General features: G+C 49.1%; 1 protein-coding gene across 1 annotated transcript in view; it reads right to left on the bottom strand.

The window, feature by feature from the left end:
- TBXAS1 (thromboxane A synthase 1) overlaps positions 1-18,978 on the bottom strand; it is a 458,190-nt gene extending 439,212 nt beyond the window's left edge. The window contains exon 1 of the mRNA XM_078673199.1: positions 18,838-18,978. The gene's annotated coding sequence lies outside the window, so the exon portion shown is untranslated. The remainder of the gene's footprint in view (positions 1-18,837) is intronic.
- Positions 18,979-19,948: the final 970 nt, after the last annotated feature.

The following is a 19,948-nucleotide window of genomic DNA, read 5'->3' as shown; positions in this document are numbered from 1 at the left end:
CACCTCAGGGGCTGTGGGCCAGCCCCGGTTCCCTCCGATATGTCTCACTCTAACGGCTGATGCTGGCTGGATATCGGTCGGGCCGCACACCATATGCGGCCTGCGCAAGGAGGCGCCGCCTGGATCTGATCGCCGGGAACCCTGACGGCGATGATAGCCTCCGTGGCCCAGCAACAGTCGGGTGTTCAGGGCCCTGGCCGCGTAGCCTTACAGTAAGATCCCGGCCGCACCGTTTCTCAGGCAGTTGTGGCTGATGGCGGATCCTCGGGTAGGGGAGGGGCAGGCTCCCGCCGTTGCCGGGCCAAGTCTACCGCCAGCTCCCCCAGGCAGGGGCGCCGGGTGTCAGGTTGTCCTGTTCTTTGCTGTACCACTCACATTCGGGCACGGTCCCGGCCTCCAGCTCTGCCACGATTGCTCTGCACTGCAACCCGGGTGCCGGAAGGCAGACTCAGCCGGCATCCCGCCTGCGTTTGCTCGCCGGACACCACTCCCTCCGAAGCTCGGCCGCCGCCAGCAACGAAAAGCAACGCTCCCTACTCGGTCAGGGGCACAAGCCTTGCTGATGAAACACCTCTGAGCAGGATTTTAGCAGGATTTCGGTCGGATTATGGCACGGACGCGCAGATCCCAGTTAGGCTGCGTCTGACATGGTGGCTCTCCAGGCCACACCCCGGGGTCCTCTGCAGTTTGAGGCCGACATTTGGCTTAATGTCGACCGAGAGGTGAGCTCCACAGGTTGGTGAAGTCTTGGTTCAAGGCTACCCACAAATCAGCAAGTAGCTGTAATCTATGAGCCTCAGACTACCCAAAAACTGGTATCTTTTGTCATTGGCTTGCAAATTACAGTTCTGTGGGGAGTGAGTGCACACTCTAGGACCAGCCAAGAGCCAGGACCTCGGAGGGTCAACTTGGGGGATCTAGGACTCTATCTCAGAATCTACACCAGACGAATCCATGGTAAGTGCAGAGGCTACTGGGAGGCTGAACGTGCAACTAAATCCAACTGCAGACTAGGGGTTACCAAATACAAACTCTGTACTTCGCTCTCATGGGAGTTCTTGCATCGACAATGACTGTCCCACTTTTCCTGCCAACTTTAAGTTCCAAACGAGGACTAGGATTTCCTCAAACCACTGTAAACCATTCTTCAGATCCAGCCTGCAGCCCGACCCACCATTGACCCCATCAACAAGAATTTTTCTCCTAAAACGTTTCTAAGTGCAAAGATAAAGTTCCCACCAGGACGAACCTGTTGCCTGTATCCACGCTCCGTTATGGTCGCCTGTAATTTTTTACTTTGACCTTGTGTAGCATGACCAGATAACAGCGGTTGGCGTTTGTGCTTTTTGGTGTTATTTTTACTTCAAACTTTTAAAATGTATATCTCCTGTTGGAAATGGCCCTTTTTGCAGGGATATCTCCAAACGTTTTGCTTCTTCCTCTTCTTTTTTCTTAACCTGTCTTTATTGGTTTTAGAACTCTGGGCACTTTACTACTGCTGATCAGTGCTAAAGTGCATATGCTCTCTGTGTACATTGTGTTATGGATTGTTTTCATGATTAGCATATTTGATTTACTGGTAAGCCCCTAGTAAAGTGCTCTGAGAGTGCCAGGGTCTGTAAATCAAATGCTACTAGTGGGCTTGCAGCACTGATTGTGCCACCCACAGAAGTAGCCCTGTAAAGGTATCTCCGACCTGCCACTGCAGAGTCTGCGCGCAGTTTGTAAAAGCCATGTTGACCTGGCAAGCACACTCACTTGCCAGGTACTAACCTTCCCTTTTCTTACATGTTAGTCACCCCTAAGGTAGTCCCAAGGTACCCCTGTGGGCAGGGTGCAGTGTATGTGAAAGGTAGAACCAGGCAGGAAAATAACGTTTATTATGCCTGAACTCAGAATGTTCAAATGCATCTTTTAGTGAAGGTGTTTTTTACATTCTGTGTTTGAAAATACCACTTTTAGAAAGTAAATATTGTCTTGCTTAGCCTTCCAATGTGCCTCTGCTAGGGTGTGTATTAACTGTCTGGCTTTGTGGGTGACAGGGGCTGGGTATGTGCAGTGGCTCCGGAGAGTCTGATGAGTCAGGGCTGGGCTGAATAGACCTGGGCTGCATTTAGAGTAGGGCAGGAGATTTCCTTTCACCTGAATGGGCCTAGTCTGCCTTCCACAATGCTGTATCCACCTCCTGCCAGGAATCTGGGCCAGAGAAGACAGAACTGGTTTGGACTAAGCACAGACACTCTCTGGCTGGGAGAACATAGAATTTTGCAGTATAACTACTGGGACCCAGACTCCAAGTACTCTTTTGGACCAAGAAGACTGCCACGAAGAAGAGCTGGGGAAGCTGTGAGGAGGAGGAATTACCACTTTGCTGAGTCCTTTGCTGTGCTGCCCTGCAGTGGATGCTTCTGTCTTGGGCAGTGAAAGGACTGGATTGAACTTTTTGCAACTTCTTTATTGAGTTTCTCCAAGGGCTTGAGGTAGAGCTTGGCCCCTGTTCAAGAAGTCTCAGGAACAGCAACGACTTTAAGTTCTTCTGCCATTAGCAGAAGAGAAAGCAACCTGACGCCGTCTACGACGCTGCTGCCGACTCCGTGTCCTGAAGACATCGCAGAGGGCACCTCTGCACGCTGAACCACAACCCTGGCCTCACTGACGACGACGCCACCGAGCCGCTGCTTGCACCGCGACCTGTGGGCATCGCACTTTGTACCACCTTGCTTCACGCCGCCGCCTTGGTATCCCTGACAACGATGCTCCACGCCGACATCGACGCCACTGCTTGTACCGTGGTTCAATGTTCAATGGCACCTCTCGTAAGTTACACTATACACCGTCCTCATCCCGCACCGCAGCCTTGGCCCACCGGCGCCGGCGCCATCGACTCCAGTTCATCAGCTGATGACATCGCTACAGCAACAACGACGCTGCTTGCAATTGAGTTTTGCACGTGAGATGCCAGCACTGGGACGAGCACCGCATCACTTCGCACCGCAGCCCTGTTCTCACTGACGCCGCTGGACAACCGAGCCGCTGCCTGCACTGCGACCTGAGGGCACCAAACGCCGCACCGCTGCACTTCGCACCAACTTCAACTGCGAGGAGTTCGATCTGCAACGCGTGCGACTTCAAGGGCCCGACGATACCTTCACCGACCTCCGGTGCCGACTCCGGCCCTTCGGGGCTCATCAAGAGGTCGCTGACGCCCTACATTTCTAAAGGTACTGTTTTGCGGGTCCTCCGACACCGAAGCTGGCACGCGATCAGCCAGAACTGTTTGGATTTGATGTTCACAACACCCCGATAGCCCCAGACGGAGCTATTGGCATCAAGGAACTGTATTTAAAGTCTATTTTTGATTACTGAAGATTTCTGAGAACTGTACGGTGGATTTTTTTCGTTATTGGTCTTGTTTTGGATATATAAAAATATTGGATATTTTTCTAAACTTTTGTAGTGTCTTCACTGTATTACTGTTGGTTATGTGCAAATACTTTACACACTGCCTCTAAAATAAGCCTGACTGCTCATGCCAAGCTACCGAGGGGGTGAGCAGGGGTTATTTTAGGAGTGTAACTCCCTTATCCTGACTAGTAGAAAGGGTCCCTACTTGGACAAAGGTGCAAACCCTTGCCCAATAGAGACCCCCCATTTCTAACATCTCCTGTTCAACTTATTGGATTTTTGCCATTTCTGTGTCATTCTATTCATTATATTAATCTCTATCTTTCTAAATTGGTTGGGGATTTTTCTTAAGTTGTGTTTTCACTTATGTTTTAATGTTGCATAAATATTTTACATATGGCCTGTATGTTAATCCTGATGCTTTGTGTCAAGCTACCAGAGGGTTTAGCACAGGTTTATTTATTGACATTTGTGGTTCGCCCAGACCAGGATTGAAATGATTACTCTAGTTGTGTTAAAAGGTACTAACCTTTTGAGGTTTCAGGGAAGAGTAGGGTGGTAGCAAGGGTTTTTTAGGTTTTAGGGAATGGTAGCGTTAAGATGTTGTGAGTATTTTCCGGGGTTCGTGGATGGAAATAGTAAAAGACAAGTAGGTTTTTAGGGTTTTTTAGGGTTGAAGGAAGGGTAGTGTTAAGGGATAGTTAGAGTTTTCATGAATAAGGGGTGAGTATGATTAAGGGATAATAAATGTCTTTAGGGTTCAGTGAAGGGTAGCATTTAGGGGTTTGTATGGTTCTGTAAGAGTAGCATTAAGCAGTAATAAGAGGTTTCGAGGATTCAGGGAATCATAGCGTTAAAGAGTAGTAAGGAATATTTAGTGTTCTGGGAATAATGGCATTATGAGGTAGTACGTGTTTAGAGTTTAGGGAATGGTAGCCTAAAAGGGTAGTGATGGGTTTTTACAGCTCAGGAAAGGATAGCTTAAAGGAACAGTAACAGGTTTTTTAAGGTTCGTGGAATGGTAGTGTTAAGTTGTAGTAAGACGTTTTTAGGGCTCAGGTAAGGGTTATGTTAAGCAGCAGTAAAGATTTTTAGAGTTCATTGAAGGGTAGCGTTAATGGGTAGAAAGACGTTTTTAGGGTTCAGAGAAGAGTAGCATTAAGGAGTAGTAAGGAGTTTGTCAGGGAAGGTTAGAGTTAAAGGGTCGTAACGGGTTTTTAGGTTTCAGGGTAGGGTCGTGTTAAGGGGTAGCAAGGAGTTTGTAAGGTTCAGGGAATAGTATCCGTAAACAGCAGAAATGTATTTTTAGGATTCAGAAAGGGTCATCTAAAATGACAGTATATTAAAGAAGTACATTAATTTAAGATACAGAAAACGTACTTTGAAGTAAACAAATATATTATTGGTAAAGTAATTCTAAAAAATTAGATAAAGAGCATGAATAATTAAACTAACTTTTGTGAGCCAAGGAGCTTTAACAAGTCTCCCCAGACAATAAATCTAGGAATTAGAAAGAAAAAAAACCACTCTCTCAAAGAGTGCCATGTTAAGGTATGTTTGAAGTTGATGGAAAGGGAGATGGGAGGCTGGGACTGCAATACATTCCTCCTTCCAGCCCTCCCCCAATCTGTGCTGCGCAAGAGAAGAACAAACACCATAATTATATAGGAGACATTGGTATGTTTGAACTAAAGGGCAAGCTCTGTTATAACACAATAGCTAGACTTGATAAAGAGCTCTGGCTCAAGCAACCCCATAAACAAATCATAACAGCCAGTGTTGGACTGGAATGTCGGGCATTCTGCCTCTGCCATGTAGGCCAGCTTGAAACAACAAGTGCGCAGGCTTGTTTTTGCAATCATGTAAAAACCCACAGCACCCAAATAATATCCCATACATGGGTCCCTTCTAGCTGGTACTTCTGGTTGTGCCAGACTTCCCGAATTTCCAGTCCAACACTGAATACAGGTCTTGGAAAAGGGCCGGCCTTTAACATGGACGAGCTGGCCCTAGGCCCAGGGTGCCAATTTTCTGAGGGGCGCATGGAGCTGTGTGCATTAAGGTTATGCCAACAGCAGTACTCTTCTCATCTTGCTCCAACCTTGTCCTTTTCCCTGCCTGTTAGTTTCTGTCTGATTTGCTAGTTTAACGAGGCTTTAGTCCCTCATTATCATATGTCTGGTAATGTTTTTTTTTAACACCCCTTAGCTCCCTCCCTTGCCCTACCTTCACACTTTGACCCCTGCTGGCACACATCAACAGAACCATCATCTGTGCGCAGGGTCGGATTGGGCTCACAATTCTGCCCTGGCACCCCCAAAAAAGTGGCCAACCTTCCCGGATCTATAAAATAGCACTTGGCTAGTCTAATTGGACTCATTGCTAGATAATTGTTTGATAAATTATGTATTTTAAAGCCCATAGATCCAGTTACATTGGGGAAAACTAGAAGCACTAAATTTTGGCAAGGCGGGTGAGGTGAAATAAAGTGGCCCAAAGGCCACAACTCCTTTGCCATCTGCCTGTTTTTTAAAAGGCATTACCGGTATTTTTTATGTCTTTGCCAGTATGAAAATTAAGAAAATAACTTAAAGCTGGTATTTTTTCCTCTGATCCCTATGGATTCAAGCTAGCCTGGCTGATGAGGGGTGTTACACCAAAACTGGTTCTAGGATGCTTGTTTCCGGCCCAGGAAAGAGCAGGCTTGGCAGTTCGAGCTGGACTGTTCCCATGTTATATATGGCTGGGTCTGAACTGGGGTGGCGAAGTAAGCTAAAGGACGATGATGGATTCAACCCAGATCTATGACTGAGGGGGGAGTCTGAAAATTTTCAACGCTCCATCCATCTTCTCCTTGTGTTTGCTTTGTTTGCCCTAAGTTGGCTGGGTATTCCCAGACATGGGTCCCTTGCTCACTTTGCCACTGGATTCAAGCTAGCCTGGCTGATGAGGGGTGTTAGCCCAAAACCAGTCCCAGGAGGCTTGTTTCCAGTCCAGGTAAGACCTGGCTTGGCAGTTTGGGCTGGACTGTTCCCATGAGGAACAGGGGCAAAACTGATTTGCATATGGCTGGGTCTGAACTGGGCTGGCGAAGTGAGCTAAAGAACGATGATGGATTCTACGCATATGACTGGGGGTGAGTGTCTGAAAAGTTTCAGCGCCTTTCGTCCATCATCTCCTTGTGTTTGCTCTGCTTGCCACCTGCCTGTTTTTTTTCTTGTTTTTTTTTTAAAACCTTTATTGATTCGATCAAAGCAGTACAAGCGGAGGCCTACAACCACAGGGGCCGGCCGCAAACTCAGGAAATATAAGCAGAAGCATTGCACATGTTTACGGCTCAAGGAGTAATCACGGTGTAATCATAATACATGGTTGTAGGCACCACGAAGCACAAGGATGGAAGAGGTTTCATTTTTTATAGGTTTAAAGAAGTAGCTGTGGCTATATCATCGAAGGCATCACACTACACGATAAACAAGAAGAGACGGGAGGGGCGTATCCCTCCACGCAATCGGGAATCGGTGATGAGCAATACGGCCTAAAACACACTACGCCCGCCGAAGGCAGGCCAGGAGTAAAGGTCAAACAATGGCAAGCAATTTAGCGAAAGCATCATCCGAAAAACCCCACCCTTCCGAGACAATAAAGTAGAGGCAAGTGCAGATGCCCGACAGAGAAAAGGATGAAAGAAAGAGATACAGCCAACCCTACTAAGAAAGGAAGAGAGAAAGGGACCATAGAACAAAACAAACTAAAATAACAAAACCCCCCCAACACCCGCCACCCTACATCACCGTAATGGCTATGGCCTACCCCACTAACAGCGTGCCTGTCGCCCCAGAATTACCCTAAAGAAAGGAAAATAAAAGATAAAGAAAGAGAGGAGAACAATAAAACACACTCCCGGTCTCCTTAACCCCCCGCCAATAGCGACCTCCCCAGGACATATTATCCACCATTAAGAGCAAGTATTGACCCCATACAAGGGGAGGACATCATCAAAAAAACTGCCCGACTCCCATTAGAATAAAAGGTACATTTCCGGCATAAATCACAAAGCACGGCTAACTCCAAAAAAGTCAAAAATCAACCCTGACCAGTACGGTTCTTTACAAACGCCCAAGTGGCCGGGGCCACGGTGACATCAAGGTAGTCGAAGCGTCCAGAACAATTTGGGGCCGCAGAATCGGGTTGAAGATAGGAAACAAAAAGGCGACATCCGAAAATACGACAACAAAGGATGATGAAAGGGAAGGGCGATTCTCTCCGAAAGTCACTGAAAAACTGTCCATGTCGCTCACAGCCTTTAGCGACAATGTTTCGCCAAACAGGAGTCCGGTATGGAAAGCCAACAACGTTCGTGGGTGCGCCATCTACGAGGCCAGAGTCATAAAATTGGGATAAAGCAGGTTTCCGCTCGAGGACCTCGGAAGGACATGCAGGATATTCCTCGGGAACCATAGCTCGCTGATAACTGGTCGTCAAACTTACACCCCACTCTATCAAGGTCTGAAAGACTCTGAAGCCGAGGTGCCAACAACAAGCCCTCAGCGAGGCAGCTTCCCTTACCCTCCCCAGCCAACTATAGCCTCAGGGCGATGGCCTGGCAGGGGAGGCATGAAGAACAAGCATTTACAATGCAATGGTCTCGGCAATATTATTGTTAGAGCTATTGGTATTGCTCATTTTTTTTTGTTTTGTATCCCTAAATAAATGGCATTGTTATTTCTATTGGCATATACACAGCTTCCCGCGTGCGGCCATCTTCTGCGCACACTGGATGTATTCGAAGCCCTCACCGGTTGCCCCCAGGGCCTGCCCTGCCCCCGCCACCATGGACCCCAGGGCCTGCCCTGCCCCCGGGCCCCCCCGCGGTCAGAGTCGTTGTCAGCCTATGGGCCTCTTCTGGCCGCTGAAGCCGCTTCCCCTGCCCCATTATCAGCTCTTCACGCCGCACCCTCTGGCTGTGCGGGGACAAAAGGGACTGAAAGAGCCCCCGCCCGCCCCAGGGGGCAGCCACTTACCCTGATAGCGGGGCACTTACTGGGCAATAGTATCTGCGTCCCCGCGAAGGGGAGGGGGCTCACCCGGATTTATGGCAGATACGCGCGTGCAGCCTGCCCATTTCCGGTCCAATGGGACATAATAGGACCCAAGCTTTGGCGCATTTTTTATATAACGCGAACTCGACCCGAAGGTATTGGACAGCTTACCATGAGCACCGGGTTCGTTAAACATGGACACATTCTATTTTGGGATGCAGGAGGAGATAAGTGATTTGCCCAGAATCACAAGATGTTGAGACAACGAGACTTGAACCTGGTTTCCAACGCTCCAAATGCTGCTGCTCTGGCCCTTTAGCCACACCCACGTGTCACTAGGACCTACCGCACAGGCCATCTCGATATGGGAGGAGACACATTTTCACGTTCGCATCCTGCCCTACTTGCTACGAAAACGTAGCCTCCCTGCCCATGAGAATGTGTAGACATGGTGTGGTTCTCTTCTAAAGCGCCCCAATGCCCTCGAGCGAAGTTGGCGCTGCATAACGCTGCAATATATAACTAGGCAGTGTACTCGGATATTGCCCCCAAATAAACAAGTCAATTTGGATAAGGAGTGTTGATACTGCCCCACAAATCTAGAACTTCTTCTGAGTTATACTGATGCTGCCTACCGTAGTACATGTTAATACTGCCCATTCAAAAACTGGCAGCTCTGCCTCTGCTGATAAGTGTGCCCCATTTCAAGGGTACAGTACAGAACACGGACAGCAAGAGCTATCGGTAATAATGTACAGGTCAAGGGTCATCAAGAGAGAACAACGTGTTTTGAAAGAAGAAATTAAAAAAATGTAAATTAGGAGACTGCACCGCACTTCTTAATTTAGCACAAGACTCGATTTCTTTCCACATATCCCTTTTTTTGGTACAGTAAAATAATCTGTAAGTGGCTAGCGGTCATGCCATTGGGCGGATCGCATTCATTTGTGTATGACTGGTTATCAATTGGAATCAAGATCGATGCTGAACCAGAGCAAATATGTAGCGCCGTGAATCGGCTTCACTGCGCTACACGCTGGGCGCTAGCTGCAATTAAGCGCTTTCTGCACACAGAACGGAATTGGCGGGTTTCCATAGTTTGTGGACCCCAAATAACCCGCAGCTCGGCCGAAAGCTGCATAGCCGAGCCCGCAAGGCATGGCCAGGCCTGCGAGGGAGGGAGGGGGCTGCGGCGGCGAAGAGACCAGAAACGGACACAGGGGCCAGCCTGAGAACCAGGGCTCCACGGTTCGACAGCCCAGCCTCCGCCCTTGAAACAGAGTGGATTTTTAATAGTTTTCTGATTTCGCAGCCACCCTGGAGGACCTGCGCGGAATTTTTGGAGATATCACAAATACTCCTCTCCCAATATTGGATGACACTTACAGCAGCCGGTGTTAGCGCGAGCTCCCGCAGCTGAGATGGCCACGTGCCAGCCGGAATTTATACCATTCAGGCAGCAGCTGCTGACTGCGAGCCAATCCCACGGGAGAGAATGTGAATTATGCGAAAACATGGAAGGCGCGCGCATACAGCTCGGCTCTCTCTCGGGGCATCTACTTCAGAGAGAGAAACCAGGGTGCGATATGAGGGCTGAGGAGCCTGTCAGGGTGAGAGTGTGTGGGGCTCATGATGGGTGAGAAAATGATGGGGGGGGGTGCGACGCTCAGGTACGGGAGAAGGGTTTGTTGAGGGGGTTTTCTGAGGATATGCGGGGGTCTCAGGTGACGAATGGAGCTGCGCAGTGCTGAGTAGCACCAGCATACAGGAGACAGGGGCTCAGGGTAGGTGTGCGGAAGAGGGGGCGTGCAACGATGCAGCATGGTGCACGCAGGACTGTGAGGTGGTGAGCAGTGCTGAGGAGCAGGGGAGGGGGGAGCGGGTCGAAGGAGAGCTGCGGGCAGACGGAGGGGGATGGAGGAGAGCTGCGGGCAGAGGGAGGGGGGGAGCGGGACGGAGGAGAGCTGCGGGCGGAGGGAGGGGGGAGCGGGACCGGGACAAGAAGGGCGGAGGGCGGAGGGAAGGGGGGCAGAGCAGGACGAAGGAGCTGCGGGCGGAGGGAAGGGGGGGCAGAGCTGGACGAAGGATCTGCGTGCAGAGGGAAGGGCAGAGCTGGACGAAGGAAAGCGGAGGGAAGGGGGGACGAGCAGAGCAGCTCTGGAAACCACCACCGTCTTTCTCCGAGGCAAAGCAGAAATGCCTCGGAGAAAGCATGGTAATTTTCGCATTCGGGGGCATGTGTTTTGTTGTTCTGAGTGACGGGTGACGTCACTGGCGAAAGAACAGCAAAATGTACGCCCCCAAATCCGAAAAAGACGGAGCTTCTTTGGAGGGACGGCTCTCTCCTCCAATGGCTGGCCTCCATTTAGGAAGTCAGCCAATGGAGGAGAGACTAAAAGAGAGGCGGGATGTTGCTGCACTCTAAGTAACAATAAATCTCCGGACTTCCGGTCTTGGCCTACGGCCAAGCCTACGGTCCCGAGACCTAAAAATGTAATGTGGCTTCTGATCTGTTGCTCTGCTAATCGGTCAGTAAAGTAATGTGGCTTTAGATCTGTTGCTCTAACCTGTCAGTCATGCAAAATGATCAATCCTAGTTTGAAACAAATGTCAGACAAAAGGATGCTCTGCTCATCCCATAAGAAATACCTACAAATATTGTACTTGGCTGTATGAGCCAGATTCTATGTTACGTGTGCTAAACCCCTCTTTTTTCCTGTTCGTGTAGCTTTCGAATGCCACGTTTTAAAGTTTATTTTAGTTTCAATTCAGTGGCATCTGTGTTTAACAATAAAATACTGTGCTCTGTGACTATGTAAAATAAATTGGTCTCCTTTTGGCCCCTTAACAGAGTTAGGCGGACACGAAAGCCTCACAGATGTCAGACCTGCCACTCACACCCTTGCCCTTTGGTGAAGCAACGCTTTGACGCCCTCTTATTTGGCAATCAAGACAGATGTTATCTTCTAGGAGCTACGCAGTGCCTCCTTTCTATTGGCGCCCTATGAGTCAGAGAAAACATGCCTTAATGTAAGCAGGGGCCGGTTGGAAGGGAGTAGCGTCACAGCAAACAGATAAGGAAAACAACAGATTGTATTTATCACACGTGTTCCATATGCGCAGAAGGACACGTCACCCTACCTTGCCGTCACTTTAGAGTGCATCACTCATGGATCAGCTCTAACGCTGCTGGTAAATTCCAGCCAGAAATAACTTCATGGGAGAACAGATACGGTCTTCTACTTGTGACTATTAGCTCGTTTCGGGCAATTATAATTGGGGAAATAGTTGAGATAAGTAAAGAATGAGTAACGGCAAAATAAAAAAATCAAAGGACAAAGTAAATTTAAAAAAATTAAGACATTAGTTACTTTCAACTACTTAAAATGATGTGCTGAAACATTTACAAACACCAGTGGAGAGGAAACTACAAACAGGTGATCTAAGCTAAGATTGTCCCGTTATAGCTGTAACGGGTATTTGTAGTTTGCGCGGGGCTGCTGCTTCCATGCATTTACTGCCAAATAAAACGACTGCCATTCTTGACGCTGATCTTTGGGTGGTTGGTTGATTAAAAGCTGTACCTTTCCGAAACATAGCAGCCTCTGTTTTTCGAGCCCTCTCCTTACGCCATACTCTATAAAGTCAGTCAAAGCCCCCATGCCGTACTGCCAGGCCACAATTCAGATTCATGGGAAGCCCAAATTAGCCTGCCTCCTACACCTTGTAAACAGGACATTGTGTGTCCCGCATGCCGATCAGCGCGGCTTCATGTGGAACCGCGCCGAAGCGGCGGGTGGAACTGAATTGTGCGTTTATTGTTAGTGCTTTTCAGCGCATCTTCAGCCGAAATTGTATGTGGGGGGTTAAACAAAACGGCAACTAAGAAACTACAAAAAACTTGGGAGGCCGAAAGGGACTGCCAACAACTATTGTACACTGGCGCTCAAACGATACTCGTGATGGGCTATTTTACAAAGGGAGGGTGGGTGGCTGGATTGTCCTACCCTACAGAGGTCCAGTGTGTGTACGGTGGGGAAAGAGGGGCAGCTACTCGGACAAAGCGACGGAAATTGTCTAACTCTTTAATAACCCGCGTGCCTCGATGGAAGCACACATTCCAAAAGAAACCCCGAGTCTCAGCTCACAGTCTTTTTTCAGTCGCTGAACTCGAATTAAGAGAAGGGAACTGGCCCTTTGGCGTGACAAACATATAGTGTATGCTGACTGTGGATTATAGTTAGGTCTTAGGTGGACATTTACACAGCCTCGATCACCACCATAACGGCGCCTACACAAAGAATACTGAAGAAAAGAGACAGGCGCGCTATTGCTACAGCCAGGCGCGCAACACCCATTGAACTTACCGGGCTTCAGCCCCCTCTCCCCCCCCGTCGTGTGTGGCAGCCCGGGATGAGACAGATCCCGGACACACACAGAGCCGCACCTGAACGTTTCACAGGTCTTTAAAAGACCATTTGAATGTTAATTAGGCCTTGCAGTTGTTTCACCCCTTCTAAGAGCCCCAGCTGCAGCTCCACTCTGCCTACTGATTAAAGGTTCAGCCCGCCCCGAAATTTTTTCTTAGCGCCCCCCTCCCCCCCCCCCCCGAAATTTGGCTCTAGTTGTGCCTCTGGCTACAGCGGACAGATAAACCATGTGTGCAGGTCCAGTAAAGGGGCATTCTTTCATTTTGGGGCTGGGGGAGATGCTTGTGTTAATCTAGAGCCCGAGCTCGCTGTGGAATTAACAAGGGGTGCAACACTATTCACCGATCCCGCTGTCACGCCTAGTACTGAGGAGCGCATGGGCCGCGCACGCGACAGTCCTGTGGATTTTCTTTCAATGTTGACGCGACGAAGAAGAACGGAGCCCGCTGCCACCACGGAAGACACAAGAAACACTGCACCAGGCAACCTCTCCGAGGAAATATAATACATGCACAGCATGCACAGGGCTAAAACCCTTCTGTCATCGCAGCCAGTGTATGGGAAGCGTATTGCAGAAAGGACACTTGTGGCCGACTGAAATGCGTTCCTATTGGCAATTGCGTAACACAAAACGCTGTCCATTAACTGAGAACAGGTGGCACTGAGATTCCAGCACCTCGGGCGCCTGAAGAGGGCTGGGCTCCTCGGCACTGCTGGAGCTTCAGGAGCCTACCCCACTCCCACCAGGACCGGATGCCATCAGATTAATTATGCCAATCACACGGTGCCAACCAGGAGGGCAGGGCAACAGGAAAGCAATTAGAGATGTGGCATAATTTGCAGAGCTGCCGACTTTGAAACCATGCTCGAGTGTCGGTGGCGGCTTAACAGCATATGCTTCTGGGCAGATCAATTAAACTCCCCGTGCCTAAAAAAAATATGTCCTTGTTTAATTTAACCTGGTCCAATACCTTCGGGTCGAGTTCACGCTACATACAACTGCAAACACCGAATTTCGTTGGAAAGCAGTGATTCTGACACGGGGACAGGCTACGGGCGGACCTACCCTCCCCCGCTGCACAAATTACTTGGTTGTGCAATGTCTCCAAAAACTGACACACCAAACGGAGCGGTGAAGGCCGCTCACACCCGGCCCGGAGCAAGGGACGTTCCCGTCTCATGAATCCCCTTCCTTGCGCCCGGCTGAGAGGAACACCAGACAGATGCTGTGCTTAGCATGCTAACACGCTCGGCGCGTCAATCACATGTGGGGCGCCAACCGAGGGTCTCACAGTGAATGGGGCGGGGCCCGATGGAGCGAGCGGGGATGGAGCACAGACAACTAGAAAGTTAGGTCCAAGAGCGAGACGATCTTGGTTCGTGGCAGCCTGGGCACGAGAGATCCGACAGAGCAGCCGGCTTCCCCACGCCTCAATGGCATTATCTGACCCACAGAAGTTAAACCTTAAGATTGTAATTTCCTAACAAAAGGCGTCTTTTCGGTCCCACATCAAGAGCAAATACGAAGATCAGAACTGGCACAACGCAGAACGTCCAAGCATTTGACACAGACTTACGGCCCCACATCAACCCTTACCCAAACTCCACATCTGTCCGAAGTAGCATGCATCAAACTCTCACTCGCTTCTGCTTCAGAGCACCCCAAGCGGACATCTGCAACGAAGGCCCCCCAAGTTCAGTTCAAAAATAAGTATAAGATAAAGAATTACATTAATAAAGGCCCCCCAAGTTCATACCTTCCACAAATTCAAATCCACACTCGTGTATCTACTCCTAAAATAGAAAAGAAGAAACTGACAACTGCCACAAAGAGGACTCAAAACTCCTGATGCGTGCTGAAGCACCAAATCCAAAGCAAAACGTCCCAAACTCAAGTCTGTATCTAAAATTGCAAAGCACAAATGCACATCTTTGCCTAAACGACGCATCCCATTTTCACATCCTCACTAAAGCCGCAATGCTTTGCCAACATGTGGACCTAGAGCAGCACATTCTATTTGCATACAACACCTGAAGAAACATTCAAACTCAACCCTGCCCCAAAGAATGCCGAAAGGTCACATCGACCCAAATCAAAACATATCAATCTCGCATCTGCCCTAGGAAACTGCTTATCACAGCACAACCATAGCTCGCATTTGCGTCTAAAGCTGTACATACAGAGCAGGGCTGATTTACAGTAGCACATTCAAGCACACATCTGCGCTTAAAGCAGCATGTCCCTATTTCACATCTTCCCCACAACCTACAATCTCCCCATAAAAGCATTGTCCAATCTCACGAGTACACTGAAGCGGAACATGCCATAGTAATATATCGAAGAAAAACACCCCAAGATGACACCTGCCTGAGGACGCAGTACAACCAAAGCACGCGGAATGCATCTACAGCAGCACATTCCAATCTCACCACTGAATAATGCAGCACATCTGCACCTCACGCACTACACCCGAAGATCACATCTGCACCTAAAGCAATACACCAGAAACTCACATCGCATCTCAAGCAACAAAATCCAAGCTCACATCTACAACACAATACACCCTAAAGTCGCAACTGTGCCTCTAGGAACAGACCGCAGGCTCATCCCTGCAATTAAGTATCACATCCAACACTCATATCTGCTCACGAAACAACACACCCCAAACTAAAATCTGCAAGAAAGCCCATACTTAACAAATGTATAGGTGTAGTATAGTAGCACATTTCGAGTCCACGTCTGCATCTAAGCTCACGTCTCCCACAGCAAAACAACTGTTGTTTCAAATACACCCAATCTGTCAGCCATAAAACAATATTGCCCCTAAAGCATGCCCCGTTATAGTCCCCTTTTAACAAACATTTCTTCGAGCATGAGTAACTGCCCCACAGTGCTAGAGCGTAGCAGGAGAGCTGCGGGCGGAGGGAGGGGGGGAGCGGGACCGGGACGAAGAAGGGCTGTGGGCGGAGGGAAGGGGGGCAGAGCAGGACGAAGGAGCTGCGGGCGGAGGGAAGGGGGGGCAGAGCTGGACGAAGGAGCTGCGTGCGGAGGGAAGGCCAGGGCTGGACGAAGGAAAGCGGAGGGAAGGGGGGGACGAGCAGAGCAGCTCTGGAAACCACCACCGTCTTTCTCTGAGGCAAAGCAGAAATGCCTCGGAGAAAGCATGGTAATTTTTGCATTCGGGGGCGTGTGTTTTGTTGTTCTGAGTGACGGGTGACGTCACTGGCGAAAGAACAGCAAAATGTACGCCCCCAAATCCGAAAAAGACGGAGCTTCTTTGGAGGGACGGCTCTCTCCTCCAATGGCTGGCCTCCATTTAGGAAGCCAGCCAATGGAGGAGAGACTAAAAGAGAGGCGGGATGTTGCTGCACTCTAAGGAACAATAAATCTCCGGACTTCCGGTCTTGGCCTACGGCCAAGCCTACGGTCCCGAGACCTAAAAACACAGAGCTGCTGCTGCATCAGGGAAGCTAAAGTGATGATGGTCCAGCAGCCACATAACCTGCCCCCAAGCAGGTGCCTCAGTTTAAGAGTACGGCAAGAGAGTGGGACACTGCTTCTGGGCATCTGCGCCGGACCCACTCGGGGTAGGGGAAAGGGCAAACAAACTAAAGTTTGCAGCGGCCAGAACAATACTGGCTACCTCCTACAAGCATGCCTGCCCATGATGCTGGCTCCACATTACAGTGGTCTGGCGGGAAAAGACAGTAAGGCTCTATGGGCCAGCTGATAGAGCTCCTACCAAAAACTGGCCCACAGGTGACCCTTAAGCAGCGACCCATCGCCCAAAGCCCGACTGCCCGCCTTCCCAATCCGATGCGGTCTGTATGAGGCAGCTAAACTATCTGTGATTTAGGTGAGCTGGGGTAGGTCAAGGGATGTTTGTGTTCAGGGGCCAGTGAGTGCTCATACAGGTACTGACCAGCGAACACAAAAGTGACTCCCTGCTGCTTCATTTAATTCACTACCATCAGCAAGGGCGCCAAATATCTCTCCGCCAGGCCAAGGGCCTATCTTAGCAAAGGCTGGCTCTATCTGGGAGGCACACAGCTTCTGTCCAATAAAAGCATGTAATCCTGCCCCCCTTATCTGTAGCACCACTGAAAGCTCTTTTTTAGGTAGATAACATAAGGTCGGGAGAGAGCTGCGTTGTGAAGCAAGACCTAAAAAGGCCCTACAGAGGGGCGTTGCTAGAAAAGCCTCTTTGTTTGGGGCTATCCTCCGCACTTCCACCTTTTCACAGTTGTATATATCACAAAGGCCACTGGAAGCCATTGAGCGCTTTACATGAATACCAGTTACCTTACACAAGGGCACATTCATTCTAGGTAGGCATGGGGAGATTATGTGATTTGCCCAGAATCACAGGATGCTGAGCCGACGCCGAGGCTTGAACTTGGTTTCCCAGCTCCAAAGTCGGCAGCTCTGCCCGCTACGCCACACCCTGCCCCATGCTCTTATAATTTCTGTGAGGGATTTTGTTGCGCGGAGTTGGTGAATGGCCCGTGGGTTCAGGTTCTAGGAAATGACCCCTTGACACCCACGAATACGACAGTGTGGCTAGGCATCGGGAGAGGAACGAAAAAAACGAGAAGATGACAGGAGGCAGCGAGCTGTGGGGGCTGGCTGGGAGTTCGCTGCTAATAATTGTTGGTTGGAAAAAAAAACCGAAGTGTACCATCTGGAATCATGTCGTGGCATTCCCTTCCATAGTGATGCATTGCTTTCATCTCCTGCTCGTAACCCCAGCTGAGGCAACCGCACTTGGCGCTCATTCCAACACTCCAGGCACGGGGGTGACCGCACCCCACCCGCCTCCCTGCAGCGGCGAGCGCAGGTGAATTTACGGAAACAAAACTTGTGCATCCAAAGTGCCACCTTTTTATACACCATTCGCTACCCTGATGAAAAGCCTTTAACATGCACCACCGTTTCAGCGGGGACAGATGCGGGAAATTCATTTGCACAGGATCACACAGCGTGGGCATCGGGGAATCAGTGATTATAACTCGGGCTCACTCAGCGCCTACCGAAAAACTAATACACAGAAACGCTTTGGAATTTAACGTAATTATCAAAACGCGCAACAGAAATAAAAAACTGGGAAAAAGTATGTTATTTGAGCGCGTAATAATAATTTTAAGATGAATATGGTCACCCTACACAAAGGACCCGTAGAATGTCTCCTGGTGGCCCGTACAGCGCACAAAGTGAACAGGTTGCGTGATGAGTGCAACAAGGGTTTCTCGGCACTTGAATACGTGACAGCAACTTTCCCAGCTCATGTGTGCCATCACAAATGAAGTTTTAACATACTTTTTTTTAAATATGCTATTAAAAGCATAAATGCCACGTTGCCCTATACCAATAACTGTAATGTGTGACGCCGTCATTCAGTCCGATCGTTTTAGCCAAAGGTTGGTAGAATGCTAGGACCTGTATTTTCGCTTTTAACATTGTAAGAAAGCACAAAAACAGGTCCAGTTTTCAAAGTGCTTGTGATAAAATACAAGACTGACTCATTTGAACAAGGATAACATAGGGACCTTTGGCAACTAATTCAAAGCATACTTTCAAAAGTTTGTTTCATAAATCTTGCACCTATTACTTTAGTGAAAATATACTCCACCTGGTTTTCTCCTGCACTTCTAAAGACAAGTAATTAAAAATACACTGTATCACGTGCAAAAAAGTGTAGTTGCTAAAAAACCACAACTGGGTGATAGTGAAGATTAATAGTCTAGGCAAGAGCACCAGGCGCCGCGTGCTCCGGCTCCCAGCACTGGTTAGTTTGAAATAAACACACCTGTACTGTACACTAAAACACAAAGAGGTTTGTGAAACGGGCTCGGGGTGGATCGCTTCCTTGCACAGCACGAGCATAGGGCGTGCACTGTGCAGGGATGGAAATAAAACCCCTCGCCTATATGACCACCCTCTTCTCACATTACCCCCTTACCTGTGAACGTTTCCCCTGTCCCCAAGCAGATCCTCTTTGACGTCAAACCGAGTGAAGCTCAGATAGCAGCGTTTCCACTGAGGTCTGTCTGGGAGACTGTAATCCAATGCCCCTGTTCTGAAAATTGCTTGAGGGAAAGGTATCTCGTTTCTGAACATCATCTCCCAGAAGGCCTGTACTACAGATCATGCTATTAAGCGATTAGGTGGGCATGCCGGGAGTTGTAGTGCGGTAGTTCTAGCGTCTACCTGTTAAAGGTGGAGCTGGGCTATCTCTTGTCCAATCAGGTGGGCCTGCTGCGTTTAACGCGGAAAGGGAGGGAAGGGACACGAGAATCAGATGAGAGGGAGACGGGAGAGGGGCTGTAACTGGTGAATGGAGACGAGGGGCACTGGGGGAACAGAACTTTGGAAGAGAGAACAACCCCGGCACACATCGTGCTTGGGAGAGAGGGAGCCGGGGTCTGGGATAGAAAGCCCAAGGCGGGGCTGAGAGCGTAATGGAAGAGGGAACGAGGCGCAGCAAGGCTTGGAAGGTAGATCTAACAGGAACAGCGGTCAAAAGAAAGAAAGAACGACAGACAGGAGGGAAGTATACATTTCTTGGGTGGGAGAGAGAAGCGAGAAACAAGAGTAAGGAAGAGTTCGATCCATGAAGTCATTTAGGGGTCGCAGATTTGATCCCTGGCTTGCCGCTTGCAACCCCTGGCACTGCCAGTGCGACCCCTGGCCTCAGAGGTGGCAACATCCTGTCAGGAACACCGAGGAGGAACCGCATTCTTTATTGTCAGCCTGTTTTTTTTTTATTACAGTCACTAATAGTGAATAATAGAATATTGTCATATAATATTATTCACTATAAGTGTAATAAAAAATGAAGCACACTTAGGATATTTGGTGGCAGCTGTGGTAAGTAAAAAAATACGTTTAAATGTATGCTATATGCGTGCTTGCAGGTGAGAGTGTGTTTAAGTGAGCGATAGCAAGAGTATGAGTGAGCAAGTGCATCTGTATGTGTAAGCAAGTGTGTGTGTGTGTGAGTGAAAGTGAGTTGAGTGAGAGCCATGTCACAGGTAGTGAGTGAGATTATGGCCCAGATCTTCTATTCTTTG

Source organism: Lissotriton helveticus, chromosome 1_1, assembly GCF_964261635.1.
Source record: "Lissotriton helveticus chromosome 1_1, aLisHel1.1, whole genome shotgun sequence".
Lineage (NCBI taxonomy): Eukaryota > Metazoa > Chordata > Amphibia > Caudata > Salamandridae > Lissotriton > Lissotriton helveticus.
This window is presented reverse-complemented; position numbering and strand designations above follow the sequence as displayed.